The sequence below is a fragment of the Panthera tigris genome, chromosome A1, assembly GCF_018350195.1.
Source record: "Panthera tigris isolate Pti1 chromosome A1, P.tigris_Pti1_mat1.1, whole genome shotgun sequence".
In the NCBI taxonomy this organism is placed as follows: domain Eukaryota; kingdom Metazoa; phylum Chordata; class Mammalia; order Carnivora; family Felidae; genus Panthera; species Panthera tigris.
In genome coordinates, this window is record NC_056660.1 from 235,621,465 (window position 1) to 235,635,757 (window position 14,293).

The window sequence follows — 14,293 nt, forward strand, 5'->3', positions numbered from 1 at the left end:
AGAATATTCTGTAATCTGGAGAGATGTGTAGAGTGAGGAGGGAAACAGCAACGGATAGAAAGTGATTTATAGCTTCTTTTTTTTAATGTTTCCATCGGAGTTCAAGGGAAGCATCTTTTTTTTTTAACGTTTATGTATTTATTTTAAGAGAGAGAGAGAGAGAGCACAAGTGGGAGAAGGATGTGGGGCACCTGGAAAGCTCAGTTGGTTAAGTGTCCAACTTTGGCTCAGGTCATGATCTTACGGTTCATGAGTTAGAGCCCCTGGTTGGGCTCTGTGCTGACAGCTCGGAGCCTAGAGTATGGTTCCGATTCTGTGTCTCCCTCTCTCTGTGCCCCTCCCCTGCTCATGCTCGCTCTCTCTCTCTCTCTCTCTCTCTCACTCAAAAATAAATAAACATTACAAAAAAATGTTTAACAAGTGGGAGAAGAGGCAGAGAGAGAGGAAGAGAGAGAATCCCAAGTAGGCTCCACACCTGTCAGCACGGACCCCAACGCAGGGCTCACTCCCATGAACCGTAAAATCCTGACCGAGCTGAGATCAAGTCAGATGCTAAGCCGGTCCGACTGAGCCACCCAGGCGCCCCAAGATTTATAGCATTTTACCATTAGAATCTTGTTTTAAAAAAAACTTACATTAGTCGAATAAATGAAACGCGGTTTATAATTTCAACCAACCGCGTGTGGTTCTGGGCTTTGAGTACATTCGCCGTGTCGTGCAACTGTCTCTGCCATCCCCCTCCAGAATCTTTTCATCTCCCCAAAGGAGCTCTACACACATTTAACCCTACCTGCCCATGCCTCTCACCCCACAACCTGGGGACCGCCATGATGCTTTCTGTCTGAATTCGACCATTCTGGGTGTCCCATGGAGGTCTAACCATACAGCATTTATTCTCCTGTGACTGGCCTATTCCACTTAGCCTCGTGTGTTCGGGGTTCCCCCGTGTTGTAGCGTGCCAGGCTTTCCTTACTTTTTCAGGCTGAATAAAACCTGAAGGTGTCGATCACGTTGAGAGATAGTAGATCTATCATGGTGATAGATCACGTTTGGTTTGTCCATTCATCTGTTGACTGGCAGTTGGGTCGTTTCCACCTGTGGGCTATTGTGGGTAATGCTGCGAGGATCGTAGGCCTGCGAACATCTGTCGGGGGCCTTCTTTCAGTTCTTGGGTGTCTCCACCCCAGAAATGGAATGGCTAGATCCTATGGTAATTTACGCGCCCAGAAATGGCTGGCATCCTTCCACTGTGTTCTCCGGGAGCCCCACCACAGCGCATGCCACCAGCAATGCAATTAGCAGCACTTTATGACACGGGCACACAAGACAACCAGGCCGACCTTTACAAAGCCACAGGGCAACAGAAGGGCACGCAGCTCGCCCGTTGCAAGGGCGTGTGGGGAGGGGACAGAAGCAGGGAGAGCAGACAGAAGGGGAAATGTGGCAACTGAACAGGGAGACGCCTCCCCAGACAAGCAAAGCGATGCATCAGGGACCAAGACGTTTGGGTACAACCGCCCGCTGCACCTGTCACAGCTCCGAAAGCAGAAGAGGCTCTTTTCTTGTTTCCGAAGCTCGAAGCTCCTCTCCCGGTCTCTGGCAAAGCAAGGCTGGAGGTAACAAATGAACAAATTGCGCTGCTTGGATAACTTTCCATTTCCTCATTAGCACGTCTTGACCTGACGAGATTGGATGGAATCGAGCAGCTGCGGAATATTCCCAGCGACAAGGGGCTCCCCTTCCCCCCCACAGAGCCGCCCCGGGCACGCACAGCTCCTGGGAGGACGCTGCCGGTTCTGGAGACTGCGTTCCACGTGCTCTCCACGGGGGCCCAAGGTCCTGGTTCCACGTGCTCTCCACGGGGGCCCATGGTCCTGGTTCCACGTGCTCTCCCCGGGGGCCCAAGGTCCTGGGAGGGCCGTGCTCTGGAGAAGGGCAACGTGCAGTACTTCTGTGGTCCCGAAAGGAGAAAGAGGCCTCTGGAAAGTATGGGAGATGATCGTCATCTGCTTCTGTTTGGCAATTCCCACCGCGACCAGGCACAGGATCAGGTGACCCAGCAGGGGCGCGCCTCGCCCGAGGTGGGAGGAGCCAACAGCGCCCCATCACGACGTTGAACACAGTCACGGTGTCTGGCCGCCCAGCCTGCCCCTCAAATCCTAAACTGCCCCCTGCTTCATCGAGATACGGCTTTTTGGAGGAGACGGGAAAGCATTTACGAGAAGGGCTGGTGAAACTCATAATTTGTTTATGTGGAAATTTTTTCCAGAACGGCGCACTGGGGAAACATCTCCAAAATGAAATAGTAAAGAGGCAAAAACAGCCCGTTTGTCTCTTTTCCTACCACAGATGCACGTCAATCACAAAACGCTGCCATTTATAAGGCCGCCCTGGAGCCACTAGCAGGTGGCCCGGTGCCAGGAGACGGCGAACTCCTGCCGTGCGGCCGCTGTGTCCTCCCTGGTGCACGGGGCTGGCGTGGACATCGTGTGGCCCCACACGTGGCCGGGTGGGCCAGAAGGAGCCCCATTCCACCCCTGCAAGGGGTGAGAGGTGTTCCTGGAGCATCGTGCTGGGCTCTATCGGGGGTTCTGCAAGGCCGCTGGTCCCAGAGAGCAAGGGAGGGACAGTCAGGCAGTCCCCTCTTGGGCGAGAGGGAGAGGGTCCCGTGAGGGGCCTGGCAGGGAAGCATGGGGCCAATGCCACGATTTCCCCTTCTCACACCATTGCTTGCGGGGCATCTGCAGTGACAGACGGCTTCCCAGTGAGTGCAGACCAGGCATCCTGGGAACAGGAGAGGCTAGGAGGGCACAGCTGGTCAACCGGCCAGATTGGGCCCTGTGCACGGCTCGAAGCGGGTACCTGCCACTGGTTCCAGGCACAGCGGCAGGAGAGAGGAGCATTTGGGCACCCAGCCAGCATGAGAATCCCTGCAGGGTGACCCTGGGCAAGGGGCTGGCTCTCTCCCCAAAGGGACCGGAGCTGGCAAGGTGTTCCTGAACACGATGACACGAGGCCGCAAAGCAAGGAGAATGCACCAGGGACTGAAGTAACTCGACACGGAGCTGCAGCGTGTGTAGAAGGAGTCACGTGTCCAGTCCTTGTCTTTCCAGGAGACAAAACAAAACTACCTTGTGAGATGTTTTTAGTGATAGAATGCACTCTTACATGTAGTCAATTTCCATTAATCCAATGTTAAGGACAGTGGGATCTTCCAACTATCAGATTAACCTGTCAATGGAGGATTAAGCAGAAACTATCTTCATATTAATCTTATGGCTGGAAACCTTTCTAAAATGTATTAGTGTTATTTCCTTGCCTCTCTAAGCGGTAAAGTCCTCAACAGAAATGTTTGAGATGGTTCCATGCGTTCCTTGCCCATTAAAAGACCTTTAGAGCATCTTCCATACAGGAGGTGTCCTGATGGGTGCTGAAGGCACGAACAGAAACATTTCCATTCATGGCACAAAGCTGGAGTTGATTCCTAACGTCACCGACAGTCTCTGCTTTTCAGTGGAAGGATTCACTTCCTTCACAGTTGATGTTGGGTCCCTATGCTGGATTTTATCCCTTTGATTTTACTTGATTACTTATTTTACTTGATTTCCTCTCCTCCCCCCACCCCCCCACCCCCGCCACCCTGATTTCCTTTCTGGTCTAACACCTTCCCCTTTCCCCTTCCATCAACAACCTGGGAGTCTGTTTGTTTTTGCTCCCCTTATGTTTAACAGTGCTTTCCTCACACTCAATGAAACGCGTGTTTCTTTGCAATATGACAATGAGAAAACCATTTGCCACATCAAGTTATTCTATCTTCCTGCCCCCACCCATGCCCAACTCAGATGAAATGTTAGGTTGACACATTTAGAATGGTTTTACTTCAGCACCACCTGCCCTCCGCCCTAAGATGTTCTCCTCGGGACATAATTACTCCTGGATTTGCTCAGAGGATTTAGTAGATTTTATTTAAGATCGCTTTAAGAATTTCCCTGGATGTATGTCTCTTCTATTTCGAGAAACATAAGTTAGCGTACAATTACGCTATGTTTCCAAGTAGTATACAATCATCAAGAGAGAAAGAGTGGGGAGGGGAAGAGAGAAAGAGAGATGCCGCTTGGGCTCAGCGTGAAGCAGTTGTGGCCATCTCTGCGTCTCCCACATCTGAGGGTCAGGTGCTCTGTGTGTTCTTTAGAATCTTCGCCAGTATTTGCTCAGACAGACTCCCAGTCTGTGTGTTTTCTAATATACATATCTATCTATAATATCTTTCACCTTGATGGGTCAGTAATAGCTTGGCTGGGTATAGAAATCTTGGTGTGCTGTCCTTGTCCTGAACCCTCTGTAACTGAGTTTGCTCCTGTAAAATGCCGTTTTACGTTTCGTGTTTCACTTGCACTGTTGATACTGGAGAAAACTAATAGCAACCTTGGTCTTTGTTTTGTTAATAACTGGGTATCCGTGCCTGAAAACTTATCAGATGTTTTCTTCCATTGTAGGGATATCTAAGTATATTAGTTGGTTAGCCATTTCAGCCTACCAATGAGGCATCTCCTTAGCTCAGAAATTCTCATCTATTACTTGCTTAATTATATTTCCCATATATCCCTTTTCTGCCTCTGGAACACCAGTTACACTATATTAGATCTCTCAGATCCTTCCTGCAATTCTCTGATTTCCCCCTCCCACCGTGTCCTATCTCTTGGTGTATTGGTTCTTCATTTTACAGATCACTAACTTCTGGTGTGACAATGTCTATCTTTGTCTTGCATTTATTTCCTGATTTGGCTGTTTTTTGTTTTGTTTTGGTCTTGTTTAGACCCATGTCCCAAAAAGAAAAAGTCAGGGAAGAGGTATAGCCCTTGCTCTCACTTTTGGCCTGTCCACTGCAATTTCCTTGGCTCAGGGAGGTGGTGGAAATGGAGGAAAAGACAGATTTTCAGGCCTTTTCTTAGAATCTCCACAATAACCACCATGTAAGTTTAAAAGCATAGAGGGTTAAACAAAGTCTGAAAGCAACCAGAAAAGTCCTTTGGAGCCATAGAAGACGCACACACATTATGTAAATCAGAGGTCAAACAGACTACTAGAAACAATGTAGAATGGGGGGTTTCATGTGAGATTTGATTTGCTGCCTTTGTGGGAGCTGCTAAAATATTCTTTGGCATCTGGTGCTGAGAGCAAGGTCCCCCGGGCGGGTGGCTGGATTGAAAGATGGCTGTGCGGAGGGGGAGCAGGTTGGGAAGGACTAAATCTCCTGGAACCTTGAGCAAAGGTGCTTGAACCTACATCCACCCCTCCCCCCACCCCGGAATCCGTAAAGCCTCCAACCCAGGTTAGTTGTCTTTCTCACAGAACCTGTACCCCCGCTCCCCCCACACCACCCACCGCCAGGCCCCACATCACTTCCTTCAGAGCTCAGGCAGGTCAGAGGCTGGCTAACCCATGCTCTGCCCCTGTGCACAGCACACACCAGGCCGAGTCCTCTAGGGGACATGGCACAAGGGCCGTGCCCAGGGGCCCAGCGGGTGTGGACTCAGCCTCCACTGCCTGAGTCACGTGGGGCATGGTAACAGCACAGAGCGTGGCAGCCCATGACCCGTGGCAGCTGCTGACCCGTCTTCCCGCCAGACCGGTCCTCTCCACGTTGTACCAAAAATCGTCCTTTTCTTGGGAAGGAAGGCTGCATTTCAGGAGAGACCTGGGTGCAGAGTCACAGAAAAGCCATACCAAAAGTATTTATGAGCCAGAAGTACCTAAGCCCCCGGATTAAACAGCCAGTGTTATGTTGAGTCAGTTGAAGAGCGACCGGGCTCAGTAAGCACCGTGTTGTCAAATCACGCCCGCTGGAAGTAGAGAGAATAGAGGCACTATGATTAGTGTTTACATTAAAACTGGGGGGAGCGCCTTGAGTAAGTCCTTCCCTCTTCGCCCGGGCTTAGGCTAACCCAGACCCAGGCCACACTCACTTGATGGGTTTAAAGGGCTTTACGTGAAGTGCAGCTTATATTGAATTTCTTTGTTTCTTGTTTTGAAGGTCCCTGAAGACATGGTAACTACAAAGCAGGCCCGAATAACAGGAATGTTGGAACAGATGTTATTTGGGCATTTCCACATAATAAAGACTTCTAATAATCCCCGATGCCCAATTATCCCAACAGTCCCACCAAAGTTTTCGCTCAGTGCATGATAAATGCAGACGATATCGACTTGAATAAAACCACAATGATTTAGGACATGGATGATGCCAATCAAAGGAGACTTGTAAACAACTGACAACCACAGTTTTTAGAACCAAGATTAGCCAATAAGCCAACTTTGTACTTACATAAAACCAATTAGTCAAGGGGCAGTTGCATGACACAGGCAATGCTCTCAGAGGAAAATAATGTTTTCTGCCTTTCTAGATCAAAACCGTGTCCTGATGGTCAACAGTGGCCACTGCCTGACAGCGCACTGTGCTCCCATGCTTTGCCCTAGTTGGAAGGTGGTGCCCTAGGCTCGTGCCCTGGTCTGGGGAAAGATGCCATCTTCCCGTAAGTACTTTTATTTGTTAGGGTAGAGGGAGGTCCAGGGCAATTGCAGAACCGGTCAGAAATGGGAGGCATACCACCTGTTTGCTTTCTTTTGTTTGGTTCTTTTATCGTGAGAGTGCAAACAGCACAGTCTGCGAATGCAGCCTCTGATACTTTCCAGCTTGAAGAGAGTTCTACGTGAAACGGGGAAAGGAAGTCTCTTCACTCTCTCTAGTGCACATCCAACACTTAACTCCACGCTCCGATGATAATATGAGGTGAAGATTAATCAGAAGAATTTGCAAGACCAGGCCAAGCCCAGTTTAAGAGTTCAGTATTTTCATGCCCAAAGCGCGTAAATACACGGTACACAAATAATACATACCTTAAAGGGAGACGAATACCCTTTGGTGTCAAAAGGCCACGTCTGATGGTGGCCAGCTATCTACCTGGGAGATCTGATCCCTTCTGAGAGAAAGGTAAGAGAATTTGAGAGAGAAGTGAGAAATTCCTAACCCTCCTTTCCAACGCCCCGATAAAAGGAGTGGGCGAGGGAAGGGGAGTGCGTGAAGGACACACTCGGTGCCTCTAGGATCCAGGTGCCGGGAAGGGCTGGGAGGTAACGTGGCTGTAAGGAGTCACAGGCGCAGCTTTGGAGGGGATGGTTGCCCAGGCACCTGTCACACTTCCCAGAGGCGGCTCCCTGGGTCAGGTCAATCCATAGACACAGCCAGGGCCACTCCCTGTGGCCTTCCCCTTCCCCTCTGGATGCTACGGGTGGGTCTCTTGACAAAGGATTAGCAGCCTCCAGAAGCACCCACACACCACCACGTGGGATCATTTAGGGCAGTTGTTCATCAAGAGAGTAAACCTATTCCAAACTCAGCTGCCTTCGTCTACCTCCTGTGACTCGTGGCAGTTGGGGGGGGGGGCCTCTATCATCTACCATCAAGTTTGGGGCACCTACCTTGAGTAGATTTCTCTTTTCAATTTAAACGTGCTTTTATTTTACATAGAGCATATTTCCAACATACAGAAAATAATTAACCCTCCTGGGCCCACTATCAAAATTTAACATAGGTTAACATTTTGCCATATTAGATCCAAATGACTTTTTTTTAAAAGCCTTGGGATGCTTGGGTTCTCAGTTGGCTAAGTGTATGACTCTTGATTTCGGCTCAGGTCACGATCTCACAGTGAATAGGATCAAGCCCCAAGTCGGGTTCTGTGCAGGCAGAGACGACCCTGCTTCGGATTCTCTCTCTCGCTGTCTCTCTCTCTCTCCAAATAATAAACTTAAAAAACAAAAAGACATAAAGGCTTGTGAAACCACTCGATCTTAGCCAAAAGGCTGAGAAGCAATGTGAAACTCGTTTTATGGAGCCACACAGGTTTTTGAAACTTCTGTAAGTGAGACGTGTTCCTTTATGTGGCCACCAGCACTCAGAGATGGCAGGGTCACCAAGGACCCACTCTTCCTCTCCATCACTTCCTGGTTTGGTCATGAATAGTATTTAAGTGAACAGCAGTGACCTCTAGATGTCATCTGGCAATGACACTCTCATTTTGGACAAGTTCACCCTCAAACCCAAACTACAGTTCCAGGAAAAGGAGTCACCCTGGACTAAACATGTCCAACTAAATGTAACATTTCTAAGATCCCAAAAGGCTACTCTGAAGGAAGAAGCTGGGTCTGATAAGAGCCTCATTTTATGCTCAACACAAAATGTCACTGGGAAAAATGATGACAAAGTAAAATTTGTTTCCTCTGGCAACCCCACCTTTGGAATCACGAAATGAAAATCGGCCGAGAGACAACCCCAGGTAGAGGGGAGCAGGCTGGTCTGGAAGAGAAACACAGCCCGGCTGCTGTCACCACAGCGTGGACACAGCACTGCCCTTTCCACCTAACAGAGTGTGTCTCAGTTATTAGTACTGGGGAGCAGGGAAGAGATGTGAGGACTCGTGTCCCTCTAATGCCACTTCTGCAAAGGGTTGCTGGCTGTGTCAGCCAGCTGGCAGGGAGGTGGGGGGTAGGGAGTGGGGTGGGGGGGAGGGGCATGATTTAGCCCCCCACTGATTGGACCTTACTATAGATGCTGGCTGAACAGCCCCCCGTGCTCACGCAATATCTACACGTTTGCAAGCTCCAGAAATACTTAGTAAGCTAGTGCAGCTGAAATTTCATTTGCTCTCATTATTGAAGCTACAAATATACACCAATGCACAAAATCTTGAGAGCACAGGAATGTATGTGAATCAGGAATAGACCCTGTTAGCCTCTGACACAGTTCTTTCAGACGCTTCTCTACATCCTTCTTTGGGAACGTGCTTCAGCCCACCCGACGCCTGCTCGCCTACGCCATCTGACCCCTTCACAGTCCATCACGACTCCACTTCATGGTTGCATGAGACTGTATCAAATATTTCATCAAATTAATGCCCTAATTTATGTAACCATTGCTTTACGTTGGTTTATCCTCAGTGTTTCCCTATTATAAATAATACTGCAGTGAACATCTTTGTACAAAATATTGTTGACATCTCTGAGTATTTGCTAGGGATAGATGCCTGTAATAGGTTTATTTATTTTTTTCATTTCCCTATTTACTAATCTATTCAATTAATATTTATTATATGGTGGGTCAGGCGACCTCAGAACCTTCCTGACATAGAATTTTTAAAGGAATAGATAATATAAAATAAGTTTCATGTATTTATGTATATATGCATTTTTAATGCACACCAACAAGCGTAAGATAATTCACAGAAGCTAAAATCAATAAGACAAGGTGACTTCAGAGATATTACCAAGTCTGAGTGCACCTGCTCATCTCTACAGATTTAGAGCCTTCAATTTAATACAACATGTGCAGGGAAAAGAGATAAAGCCTTTGTCACTAGGAGATGGAAAAGCTGATCTGTATCCACATAATAGAACTACAAAAGTTTACACCGGTAATTAGCAGGTGAAAGGAGGTGGAGGGGGGCCTCTCTCCAAAGAGAAAGCAGTAATGGACCACACTTCTCTAAGGCCAGGCTCTGGGCAGATAAACCCACGTCCTTCCTGAGAGTCCGTAACCACAAACCCACGGGTTCAGGGCTCTAACTCATGTCCCATATGTCCCAGTAATCCCACACCCGGAAGTTAGTTTACAATGGCTGTGATACGACGCCTGAGAAAGACACGCCATCATCTGTGTGGTGTTCCAGAAGAAAGGCATAAGGAAGTTCAGGGTGATCATGAGAAGGTATCGGACAAATCCAGAAGGAAAGACATTCACAAAGTAACTAACCAGTGTCTTCAAAAGTGCCAAGTCACAGAAAGCAAACACAGAGGACCTGACAGATTTGGGAGGCTAAGGAGACCCAGCAAATGCATGTAACATGTCCTCCTGGCTGGGGTGGTGGAACAGAAATAAGGCATGCATGGGAAACTGGTGAAGTTTGAGTAAGATCTGTAGCCTAATTGAAAGTAAATGTTATAACCAAGTAGGGGCACCCGGGTGGCTCAGTCAGTTGGATCTCCGACTTTGGCTCAGGTCAGGATCTCACAGTTCACAAGTTCGAGCCCTGGGTCAGGCTCTGTGCTGCCAGCTCAGAACCTGGAGCCTGCTTCGAATTCTGTGTCTCCCTCTCTCTCTGCCCCTCCCCTGCTCATGCTCTGTCTCTGTCTCTCTCTCTCAAAAATAAATACAACTTAAAAAACATTAAAAAAAACATACTATAACCGTGTTAATTTCCTGATTTTGAAAACTGCTCTGAGGGTGTAGATGCTAAAATTAAAGGAGGCTGGGCAAAGGGGGCGTGAAAATTCTGTATTACTTTACTCAGGTCTAAAATTATTTCAAAATGCAAATGTAAGAGTTATCATAATAAAGTGACCCTGAGTTGCTGGTGCACTCAGGAGCCTGGATGAAGTCATGACGTCTCTCTAGAGAAATATATCTTAAACAAAAACCTTAATAATATCCACAGAGAAAGTTCTAATGACCATCGGTTGACAACTAAGAAGAAACTCAGGAAGCTCGCAGGGAAACAAGCCAGTATGAGTCAGACACAACAGAAAAGAAAATGAAGCAACTGTCATAATAAGTTTCACGAAGTCCTCAGATGATTAAATCACCAAAATATGTAACAACTAATTTAATAAGAAAAAAAAAGGGCATAAAAGTATGACAAAATAGCAAGCTAGATAACTAGGCAGACTTTAAAGGCAGCATGTGAAAGTAACTATGGGATTATTGTATGTAAATAATTGTAAATTGTAAATATGCAATTATGTAATTATTAAGAGGAGAAAAACCAATGGATATTGAATTTTTATGTATCAGGCAAATATTAGAAACAACTTAAGACAGAGCTGAGCTGGACAATGTATCTAAAGAGAGTATCCAGAATATAACAGAGATAAACAGCAAGATACGAAATTAAAACAAAGGTTGGAGACGTGAATTATGGAGTAGGAAGGCCTAATGTACCTCTCTCTGGTACTAGCAGAATAAAATAACAATGAGGAAAAAGCAATATTTGAAGAGATAATGACTGGTCATTTTCCAGAGAAAGTAAAGGACACGAATCTTTATATTAAGAAAACCCAATAAATCCCACACAGTATAAAAAAAAATCCACACTTGACACCCTACAGGGACTTTGCAGAACACCAAAGACAAAGAGGAGAGCTTCGATAGAGCCAGAAAAAAAGAAGTAACTCTCAGCCTAAAGTGTAGTGCCCCGAAATACTATCTTTCAAGAACGAGGGCAAATAAAGACATTTTCTGACAATCAGATGCTGAGAAGTTTGCCACCAGGTGAAGCCAGAAGATAACCTGCCTATGAAGGAGAGTCGTCCTGGCTGAAAGCTGACCTCTCAAAAATAACAATGGAAACCAGAACACAATGGATTCCCTTCCAAGTGTCGAAAGAGTCTGCTATCCTAGGGTCGACTGCTCAGAACCCCTGTCCTAAAGAGGAGGGCAAAAGAAAGGTGTTTTTCTGACAAATATACAAGGAGAGAGAGTTTACTACTATTGGAAATAAAACTTGAATGGAATATCTGGGGCACAAGCAGAAAAGGAACACAGACAATGGTGAACACGAGGATAGATCAAAGCAAGCAGTGCCTTAATGAAGTGAGAAGAGCAAAGTCTCACATTAGGAAACAAAATACAGAAATAAAATATCAGAATTTAAATGCCAGAAAGCGTATGACTCAAGAGGGAAGTAATGAACCCTAAAGAAGTCTAAGTCTCTTACATTGTTGGAAAGACAAGAAATATGTGTTTAATTTGGAGTTAGTCAAGTTAAAAATTCTTAAATCCCATGGAAACCACTAAAAGTGTTTAACTGAAGTGTATATCTTCCAAACTTGTCAAGGACAAAAATGGAAGGAGAAAAAAAATTAAAGAAAGAAAGGAAAAACTGATTAAGAATAGAAAGCACACGGCAGAAATAAATCCAGAGTATACAAAATCATTAAAGAAATATGACCCTTTATCTTAAGAAGAGATTGTCAGATTAACTATCATCCAATTCATCAATATGTTCTTAAAAATAGACACCCCAAAAAAAACCCAAAAGCATCGAGAAAGTTTGGAAGGAAAACACAAAAAAGAAGGAAATGACCAATGATATTAACATAAAGCAAAATAGATGGTAAGGAGAAAGGCGATATTAGTGGACATTGAAAACATTTAAGTCATCAGGAAGATACATAAATTTTCACCTTCTATGAACTTAATAGTATAGCTCCAAAATAAATTAAGTGAAAGAAAGAAAGAAAGAAAGAAAGAAGAATAAAAAGAAGAAAAAATTAAATAAGACACATTGAAATATCTACCATCATGGTGAGAGATGATAATATGCCTCTCCCAGAAACTGAAGGATCAAACTGAACTGACCCCAAAATTTCAGGATGAATTCAGTGGTGAGCTACAAATTAATAGGCATCATCTATAAAATCTCAGCAAGTAATCAGTGGTGAAGCAAGTCTCAAATTTCTAAAGACCCGGAAACTGGATCTAAAGATCCGGAACAACGTCATATGAAGGATAGTTCTGAAGGAGAAAGTCTGCTGTTGAGATTTTTGTTGTCCCAGATCTCAGGATGCAGGATAGAAGTGGACATGTATGGACCCAGCCGTGGACTTCAGCAGACCTCTGGGTCAGAACAGAGTCCAGCAGGAGCCCTCCACACAAAGTGTAAATTATTGTTTTCTTTTTTTTTTTTTTGTTAACTTAAAATTTAATTAGTTAACATAGAGGGAAATACTGGCTTCAGGAGTAGAATTTAGTGATTCATCACTTACATACAACACCCAGTTCTCATCACAAGTGCCCTCCTTAGTACCTGTCACCCACCTAGCCCATCCCCCACCCACCTCCCTCCAGCAAACCATAGTTTGTTCTCTATCAATAAGAATCTCTTGTGGTTTCTTAAAGTAAATAAAGAAATGGCAATCTAAACAAAAAATGAGCAAACCTGTGAATCGGCAGTCCACAGAAGAAGAAAAGCAAACAAAAAAACAAGCGAGCACGTGAAACCATACATACTCAACACAAGGGAAGTACCAATGAAACATCAAGGAGAACAATGTATATAACAATTTATCAGATTGGAACAGCCACCATATCTGCCAATGGCAAGTGTTGGCGATGACAGTGGCACATGGGAAACTCGTGCGTGGCTGATTCGGACAGGGCAACCTTCAGCAAAGCTGGCTGGTGCACAACCACCCAGCATGGTCCCGTTCGGACCTAAGTACTCCAGAGAAACACTCTCATCCTCTTTAAGGCACATGCACAAGAAGGTTCTAGAAGGCTTGCTGGAACAGAAACTGAACAAGCCGCCTGTCAAGTAAAGCAGTATGTGGCTGAGGTTGCCCTGCAGCAGGATTCCTGCAGAGTCGTCCCAGGAGGCTTTTCTTTCCAGGAAGCAACTTTATTCCTGCTGGCACTGCTCAGTTGGGTTCGCACCCAAAGAACTGAGCCCTGGAAGCCACGTGGCATAGTTTTTTATATATTTTCTACTTCTTTGTCTCACATATATGGTAACACACAGCCACGCAGTCTGATTAAGTGGTCTCGCGTTACAAGTTCGTGAGGGATGTTGTCAGGTACGTGTATAGCCAGGCTGCCTTGAGTTTTGGTTTTTCTCTTTTTCTTTCTTTCAGGAGGGGACCCTACCACAGCACCAGCAAGGGACAGGACTGTAAGAGACAGAGGGGATCTTAACCACGAAGCTCAAGGGACAAACGGGGATACGGACAAGGTCACAGAGGACATCCGGAACCATCAATGGTGACGTGCTTCTGCGTCTTAAACTGCAGCGTGGGCTCAAAGCTGTTCGCTCTATCCCCGTTCCCCCATACTCTGTTCACTCTTTTGACCATATGCTACATTTCGGTAAATAAGAAGGCCTCCCTTATTATGGGCATGACGCTCAAGGTCATGAAAGCCCTGGGGAAAAAAAGTAAAAAGATTACAACACGTGCTTCCTGGCCTTACCACGTAATTGAGTCAGAGAAGCAACTTTCCGCTGAAAGAATTTGAAACCGAATTTTGCGGTAGTAGCTGGGGTGAGAGAGAAGCCCCCACCCCATGCTGGGTCCCGGCACCTGAGTCCCAGGGGACCCCCAGGGAGACAGCTCCCAGCGCAGGCCTACCCGGCGGGGCACACACACAGCCCCGGAGCCATCCCCAGATGGAAGGAGGGCGGAAGGAGTCGGGCTGGAGAAGAGAAGGAGGCGTTTTTCCAGGCCTGCAGACCTCCTGACATTTTGT

At 46.3% G+C, this 14,293-nt stretch overlaps 1 long non-coding RNA gene across 1 annotated transcript; it reads left to right on the forward strand.

The window, feature by feature from the left end:
- Window positions 1-1,425: 1,425 nt before the first annotated feature.
- Window positions 1,426-13,920, forward strand: LOC122231941. The gene is made up of 3 exons (XR_006209245.1): window positions 1,426-1,616; window positions 6,405-6,533; window positions 13,684-13,920. It is a non-coding gene; the product is annotated as an uncharacterized LOC122231941 (long non-coding RNA).
- The last annotated feature ends 373 nt before the right edge of the window (window positions 13,921-14,293 follow it).